The sequence below is a fragment of the Meleagris gallopavo genome, chromosome 28 (assembly GCF_000146605.3).
Source record: "Meleagris gallopavo isolate NT-WF06-2002-E0010 breed Aviagen turkey brand Nicholas breeding stock chromosome 28, Turkey_5.1, whole genome shotgun sequence".
Lineage (NCBI taxonomy): Eukaryota > Metazoa > Chordata > Aves > Galliformes > Phasianidae > Meleagris > Meleagris gallopavo.
The window spans coordinates 2030330-2038076 of NC_015038.2; the positions used below are offsets into that span (position 1 = coordinate 2030330).

The 7747-nt window shown below is 46.9% G+C and overlaps 1 long non-coding RNA gene across 1 annotated transcript; it reads right to left on the bottom strand.

The window, feature by feature from the left end:
• Positions 1-6564: 6564 nt before the first annotated feature.
• LOC109371062 lies at positions 6565-7389 on the bottom strand. The gene is made up of 2 exons (XR_002121721.1): positions 7280-7389; positions 6565-7157 (listed from the first exon to the last, which is right to left on the bottom strand). It is a non-coding gene; the product is annotated as an uncharacterized LOC109371062 (long non-coding RNA).
• Positions 7390-7747: the final 358 nt, after the last annotated feature.

A 7747-nucleotide genomic window follows, 5' to 3' on the forward strand; every position in this document is an offset into this window, starting at 1 on the left:
CTATGTGGCTGTGCTGGAAGAAAAAGGAGTGCAGGACACATCTATGTCACTTGCTGTGTAACTGTCCAAAAAAAAAAAAGAGAAAATAAGGGAAAACTGGAGATGTTCAGAGGCTGAACAGAAGCTGCAAAGTGCACAGCCCTGTGCCCAAGTGCTGCACTTTGCATGGGTTGCAGATGCTGACCCTCATTCCCTATTGAAGGAAACAATCTGCAAACACAACAGTCTCCTGCAGCTCTGACCCACTCTTGCTTTAGCTCCACTGGAAGCCACACAAAGGATTACCAGCACAGAAGGAAGAAAAAGAAAGAAAAAGGAGAACTAATAAGCACGTAACACCCAACAGAAAGGTAGACACAATCTAGAGAGAAGCAAAGGAACTTTGAAAGGCTATTAGTTGCATTCTACCTATTGCCTGTTCAAGTACGTATAGGAAAAATGATTGTTTCCCTCTCTGATGTGTACATTGAGTGAATCAGGAGCAGATGCAAGCCGGGCACCGACGACTCCAGCAGATAAAAGACAATTATAGGCAGAAAATGGAGCTGCTGAGAGCACGCAGCCTTGCTCAGGATGTTCAGTTTAGCTGGGGAAAAAAAAAGAAGGCTGGAAACTCAACTCCTGACAGCAGCCGCCTCGTGCTGCAGACCTGCTGATTTCAGCATTGCTCAGCTCCACGAAGATGTGTGTAGAAACGTTTAGAGGCTCAATTTGAGCCACTGGTTTCTCATTTTTGAGCTCTCATTAAAATAATCTGCTCTGATTGTCTGCAGGAGCTATTTTTTACTCCTCTAAATGGTCACAAAAGGCGGCGTGGAGCAGAAGAGGAGAACCAGCCCCAGGCAGCCCATGACTCATCAAATCCCAATCCTGCTCTTTGCTGGCAAATAGGTGCCATCTGAAAGCAGCACAGAGAGGGACAACAGCCCTGTCCTGCCGCTGTGAACAGAGGTTTATTCCCTGAAAAGCTTCACCTGCATCAATCCATGCACATCACTGCGTACTCAGCTCGGCTGCCCTGGGTTCTCATCCCCTCTGGCATTCAGAGATATGAAGTCCAACACCTCCTTCAGAGCCTGAATTCACACTCAGGATGTCTTGGTGCTGGCAGGCTACAGAATGCTGAATTTTTAAAAGTGCCCCAATTCTGAGCAAGCTTAAAAAAGAGGCTCAGGACTTCCAGTGCACGTGGAGCAAAAGCCTGAGCCCACAGTGCTGAGCTCAGAGCCCTTCCCTGTGACCACCCAACAGTTCGGGTGATCTGCACCACGAGATGCAAGATGGCCAACAACAATTAATTCCATTAATTAACACACAGAGCCGAGCAACTTTGGGTTCTTCAGCGCTGCAGCACAGAGGTTCATGAATCTCACTCCTCTTGCTCTCATCCTTCACCCACCAACCTGCAGAGAAAACACCTTTTGTTTTGAGCTCACGTTCACTCTTTGGCCATTTCACCATTCCCATCACTGACACTTTTAAAGCTACGAGAAAGCATTTTAATTGGCTGAAATGCTGATTGCCATAACAACTGGCTAATGAACCATCTGTTAGCATATGTAATATTTATTTATACGTTTGAAGAACACGGCTCAGGACCAGGAGGGGCTGCTTGCTGACATGGGGAGGACGGGGGTTGGTCCCATTGCCACCCACTGCCCCCACCCCAGCAGTGCCACCTGCCAACAGAAAGCAGATGCTAAAGGGAGATCCCAACCACCACAGCTCCACTGGTGGAGCAACGGGGCTCTGTTATTTTTAGGTGCTTGATAAAGAGGAGGAGGAGGGAGCAGCGAAAGCCTCGCTCCATCCAGAAGTCACATGCATATGCAAAAGGAGCCTAATTGCCCCTCTTTAGAAACTAATCATTCTGGATTTTACAAGCCTCATTATGGAACCTGACATGCTTATTTTTCCTTTTATTATGTTTGTAAGCAGTGATCCTATTGAAAAGGAAAATCAAACCCTATTTTCGCCAGTCACCACCGTCTCCCTTTCTCTTTCCGCCTGTTTTATTTTATTTTCCTTTCTTTCCATCAGCTGAATAGAGCAGCATTTTCGTGTGTATTAATTGCCCTGTAAAATGCCCTCAAAGTCATTAGAATTCCCCATTCAAAACTATTATCTCTGCCATTATGTCTATGCATTATTTTTATTTAAATGTGCCTCTTCTGAATTAGCTTATTTTTAACAGCTAGCCATGCCTGAAATACTGTTCCAGGCCAAGCTGTTCTCAAATCTTTATATTTTTTTTTTAAATGATAACTTCATAGAAGCTTTTGATGCTTTATCCCGAGCAGAATCACAGTTTCAGGCTTTTAACCCTATTTCTTTTTTCTTTTTCTATTTCAGAAAGACAGGGAAAAGCCTCGGAGAAGTTTTTTCTTAACCTGCATGACTTTTTTTTTTCTAACATCAGAACCACAAGATTTACAGCTGCAGCTCGTGGCTGTCACCAGATTTCAATCTGCAATGATGGGAAAGATTAATTAAAAAAAACAAAACATATTGTCCTGACTATAACTCAAAGTCACACTCTCTTTCCCCAAAATACCCAGACATGATTTTCACCCATTCTGACAGGTAATTCCGTCAATATTCATTCTTTGATTAAGCCCTGGACAGCAAGCTGTTTCTGGCCAACCCTCCTCAGCCTTTGGCAGTGCCACACCACCACTGTGCTGTCCCACATCCCACACAGCATCACCGTGACACAAAGTCCTGGGGCTGGGTACCACCGTGCTGCAGAGACCATCATCCCTTTGCACAAAGGGCAGGTGGTGCACTGGGAAGATGGAGCAGCGTGGGCTGACGTGGTGCAGTAGGACAGCTCCAGGAAAGCACCTTCTCCTGCTTTGCACCATTTTCATCTTTAATTTGACCAGCTGCTCTGAGTCTGCCTTCATTAACCAACACCCATAATTACTGCATGTGGCCATAGGTGTGCACAGCCCATCCCCAACCCACCAGACCTTTCTGTGCTTTGGCTCAGCCACTCAGGCCCATAAGTTCTGCACCACACAGCCCAGCCTCTGTTATTTCACCCCCTGGACAACACTCCTCCTTCCTTCTTTTGTCACGCAGTGCCTCACCAGCAGCTCCTGACGAATTACTGAAGCAGGCAGCATTAACCCATGGTCTTGCTGTGGTAACTTCCCTACCTGCCTTTTTCTCAATGACACTTTGAGCGCTGAGGTCAATGCTTTTAAAGCAGATAACTTCCCACTCAGCATCCTCCTTTCTCAGCCAGGCAGCGGGGATGTCTGAAATGATTCCCTCCCTCTGGGCTGCAAAAAAGCCTCTGCTCCTGTGGCAATGTGCAGGAAGGCACCCCTCTGTTTCCACACCCTCCTGCCAGCAGCGAGGCTCAGCCTGAGCTGCATCACTCCAGGACCTGCTGAAAGCTTTGCAGCCCAGCTCTTTGCCAAGGTCCAGTGCAAAAAAAAAAAAAAATTAAATTAAAAAAAAATCAAAGGAAAGCATTGCTTTGTATTGACTTCTCAGGACCCTTCGCCAACGTGCCTGCTGGAAGGGACAGAGCTCAGCCTGCAAACCTGCAGCACTGAGCAGAAACTCACAGCAACTCAGCAAACAAACCATTCACAACAACTTCTTCAGAAGGAACCCAGAAGTTTGCTGTATGGCCACTCCAATCACAGCAACCTGCTTCAGGTGGGCATTACTGGAAACACACAAAGGAGCTCTGCAGGGGCTTTCCAGCAGGGCTGGGCATTCCCAAGGCCACACCATAAACCCAGACCTTGGGCAATAACCTCAACACAGCAGAATGGAGCACTTATTTTTTACACACAGCTTTTCCCACAGCACATCAGCAACATCTCAACTTCAATCTCATCCCTCATAAAAATTCTTCTGAATATTTAAGAGAGAAACCCGTGCTCAGATGTTATCTGGCTGTTATATCCTCCTTCATTTCCTATAACAGCACTGGGATCACACAGTGACCACAGAGACCAATACAACCCCAGAGAGATGAGCAGATACTCCCGGTGTGGATGGGCAGCTCAGCTCTGCCATGGGTTGAGCACCACCCAAGGCCAGTGGAACACACATATTGCACATCCACCTTCACGATAGCAGCAACTGCTTCAGCCCTTGGCGCAATGCCTGCTCTCTGCCCTGCCAACACGATGCTCTCAGGAGCAATTCGGGACTCAGAAGGTCAAGCTTCCAGTTGCAGCTGGAACAGCTGCCCAGAGAGGCTGTGGATGCCCCGTCCATCCCTGGAGGTGTTCAAGGCCAGGTTGGATGGGGCCCTGGGCAGCCTGGTCTGGTATTAAATGGGGGAGGTTGGTGGCCCTGCATGTGGCAGGGGGTTGGAGCTTCGTGATCCTTGAGGTCCCTTCCAACCCAGGCCATTCTGTGATTCTATGACATAAGGCAGACTGACAAGTGTGGGGGGAGATCAGCTCTGACCCAGACCCACCAGGTTCCCCATCACCACCAGACTACAAGTGTTTTACCACTAGGTAGAGTTCAGAGGCACAGATCCCAGCTTCAGCTGGACCCACAGTGGGACCCTATAGGGTCTAGGGGTGCAAAGCTGTACAACATGGGGAGCAGCAGCAGCCACCCTAGCTCATAGTGGGGTTCAACTTGCACATGCACGAGAGACATCAGAATTAAGTGGAAAATAGCCAAGCACACAACTCTGCTCCTGCTGCCCTCTGAAAGCCCTGTGCTGCTCGGGGGGCTGCAGCACTGCGGGCAGGAGGTGCCAGGTTCACAGTGAATCACAAATATCATCTGCATGGAGAGGGATATTGATCTGCAGATTTCACTGACATTTACAAATAAATGATGTATTGCAGTTTTTGTTTTGCCAGCCAGGCTGACCCTAATGGCCTTTACATAATTTACTTTTGATTAAAGAAGTGCTTTGACGCAGAGAACTAAAAAAAAAAAAAACCCAAAATCAATACAATTATGAGATCAGCTTTAAAACAATGAGTTATGAAAGGAAAAAAAAACACCAACAGTCAAATCTTTGAAGATGCTCAGATGAAAGTGATGCTTCAAGTCATTTCAGAGGTCAACTGCTGGAGTTGGAAATTAGCAAAGCACGCATTACAGACACATGGAACGCGAGGGCAAACTGGCAGTGGGTTCAACAATGGTAGCCCTTCAGCCAAGCCCATAGCAGCATTCTGTATTCACAGACAGACACAAGGAACTTGCATAAGAATGCAAAGGAGGAGCAGACTCCACCATTCCCTTCCATCCATTTAAATATTTATCGGTGTGGAGCTCAACGTGAATAACAGCTACAGCACCTAATGGGAAAACTGCTCCTCTCATTGAAGAGAATGGGGTTTGGCATTAGCAAACGTAGTGCCATATGTTCATTAAAACACTAGCACTCGCAAAATAATAGTGACAGTAAGTTGAAGTAGTATTCTGGCTAACAATATCCAAAATTATTATTTTTTTGGCAACCAAACAGGGCACAACATGCATAATTAATGAGCGTTCTCACTATTAGCATGCCCTCACCTCCAAAGAAATAACCACAACTTGTTTGCATTTGTGAAGCACGACAAAGGAAAAAAAAACACAACTCAGTTTTTAATGGCCCTTCTGATCAGCTCTGCTTCACGGCTCCCATGTGCTGCAGAACTGGGGAAGAAGCTGCTGTGCAGGCACTGCTCACCACGATGGGGGCAGCCAGGGGCATCCTGGAGTAAAGGTGCGTGCAGTGCCTGCCCTCATTTCTTCCTCAGGTACCCCGAAAGCTACTGGCATTGAAAGAAGGGGGAACGAGGAGAGCAAAGAGATGCACGTGGTGGTGATGCTGTGGTTGGAGTAGTTACTCAGAGCAGCTCACTGCAGGTAGTTGGCTTTGCGCCTTTTGTATTGCTGAGCAAATGTGGGGCCTGACAGAGGCAGGAATGCCCACCTTGGGATCTCCACCAATGAATCCTGCAGCACTGAAGTTAACAGAAGCTTGCTTTTGCTGTCAGTGGGCACAAGATGGAGTCTTGAAGTACTGAACCATATGGAGAAAGTGACTGCTCCCATCCCCAGCCAGACGTGGCAGTCCCACACTGCATGCGCCCACACCAGCCCTGGATGTGGCAGTTTAATGCAACGTCAGGAGCTGAAAAGCTGGGCTCAGTGGGATTTCTAATTAACAGCACTGCTCATCAGAGCTGCTCTTTGGTTAACCCAAGAGTTGGAGCTCTGTAAGATCTGCTTGGACAGTAAGGAGTTGCAGAGCTGTTCATTACCTTATCTCCCTCACCACAAGTCGGGAATGCAAAACATCCCCGACAAAACCAGAGCCCCAGAAACACGTACATAAAAATCAAATAAATAGAAATGCAGCAGCTCTGACTGATCTGAAGGAAAACAATCAGCTGCGAGCCAGTTATTCAATCTGCCTAATGTAAGAAGGTTGCAAACATCCCACTGTTTACCCTGTGACTTTTTCCCCCCCCCTTTTGGCAGCAGCAAAAACAAATAACGCTGAACAGTTCACTTTTCAATTCGCAGCCTGAACAACACAGAAGACACGAAAGGCAGCAGCACAGGGCAGAAAAAAGGTACTTGGCCCCAACCCCTTTAGCCAAGACTACAGCAAAACTGTTCCACGGCTGCTGTGCCCAGGAGGAGCTGCTCTAACTGCAATGCCCGATGATGCACACAGATGATGCATTTTCCTTCATTAAGCATTTGAACCATTTCTTTTCTCAGCCTGGCTTCCCTGCTCGGTGTGGCTCCTGCCTGCAGACCCCAGCTCCTGTCATACCTTTCTCCACGAGATTAAAAATTACTTTGTACCTCGCACGCTCTCTGTGAACATATTTAAACAGCACGATCAGGTTGCTTTCTAATCTTCCCTTTGATAAGCTAATCAGATTGATCTCCAGAAGTCTGTCACCGCCAGGCACGTTTTTCAAGCCCTGCAATATGACTTGTATCTTCAGACAAAGCAAGCAGCATCCCCAGGGACAAGTCATCCTCCAGGTTTCAAAGACACGGTGGAGACCCCCGGGGCCCCTCACGAATACATTTGCTTCGCTCACACTAATGGGTGTCTTGGCCCAATCACCTGAGACCATCACGCTTTGAGGCCAGACAGATGAGTCTGTGAACCTCAGCAGTTTTCTGTTGAAATTGCAGGATCTGTTCGATTGCTGCCAAAAAAAAAAGAAAAAAAAATGAAGAGGAAGAGCGAGCAAAGGTAAAACCCCACTGCAAAACTGGGCTCAGATGGGACTCGAGTCTTTCACAAGAGAATTCCCCATAGGGTCCATACCTGAAGAACAGCACAAAGCCAGGATGGCCTGAGAAACATTCTGCTAAAGACTTGATACAAAGAGACTTAATACAGAAGTTGGAGAACAGCGCACTCTCTCAAGGTCCTTCTGTAAAGTGAGATTTTAAACAAAATTGGTCAATTCCTGAGAAAAATCCTTACTTTCGCATCCAGTCTAGCCCACAATGGTTCACACAACAGCATAGCATGCAGATTTTCCAGGATACATTTGTGGTTCTAAACACCTCCCTTGCATTGTTAAGCCACAAATTTGCTCAGAAATCCTTGCATTGTGTCCCAAAGGAGATTAAATACAGACACTTGCAAGGGAGAGAACAACAATAAAAGGAGAATGAATGCTCCCTAAGTGATTCCTAAAACAAAAAAAGATTTGATATGCAGCCTGTGCGCCCATGCAATTATGAAGCTTCTAGCTCAGAGCTGTAACAGATGGAATTTTTTTTTTCC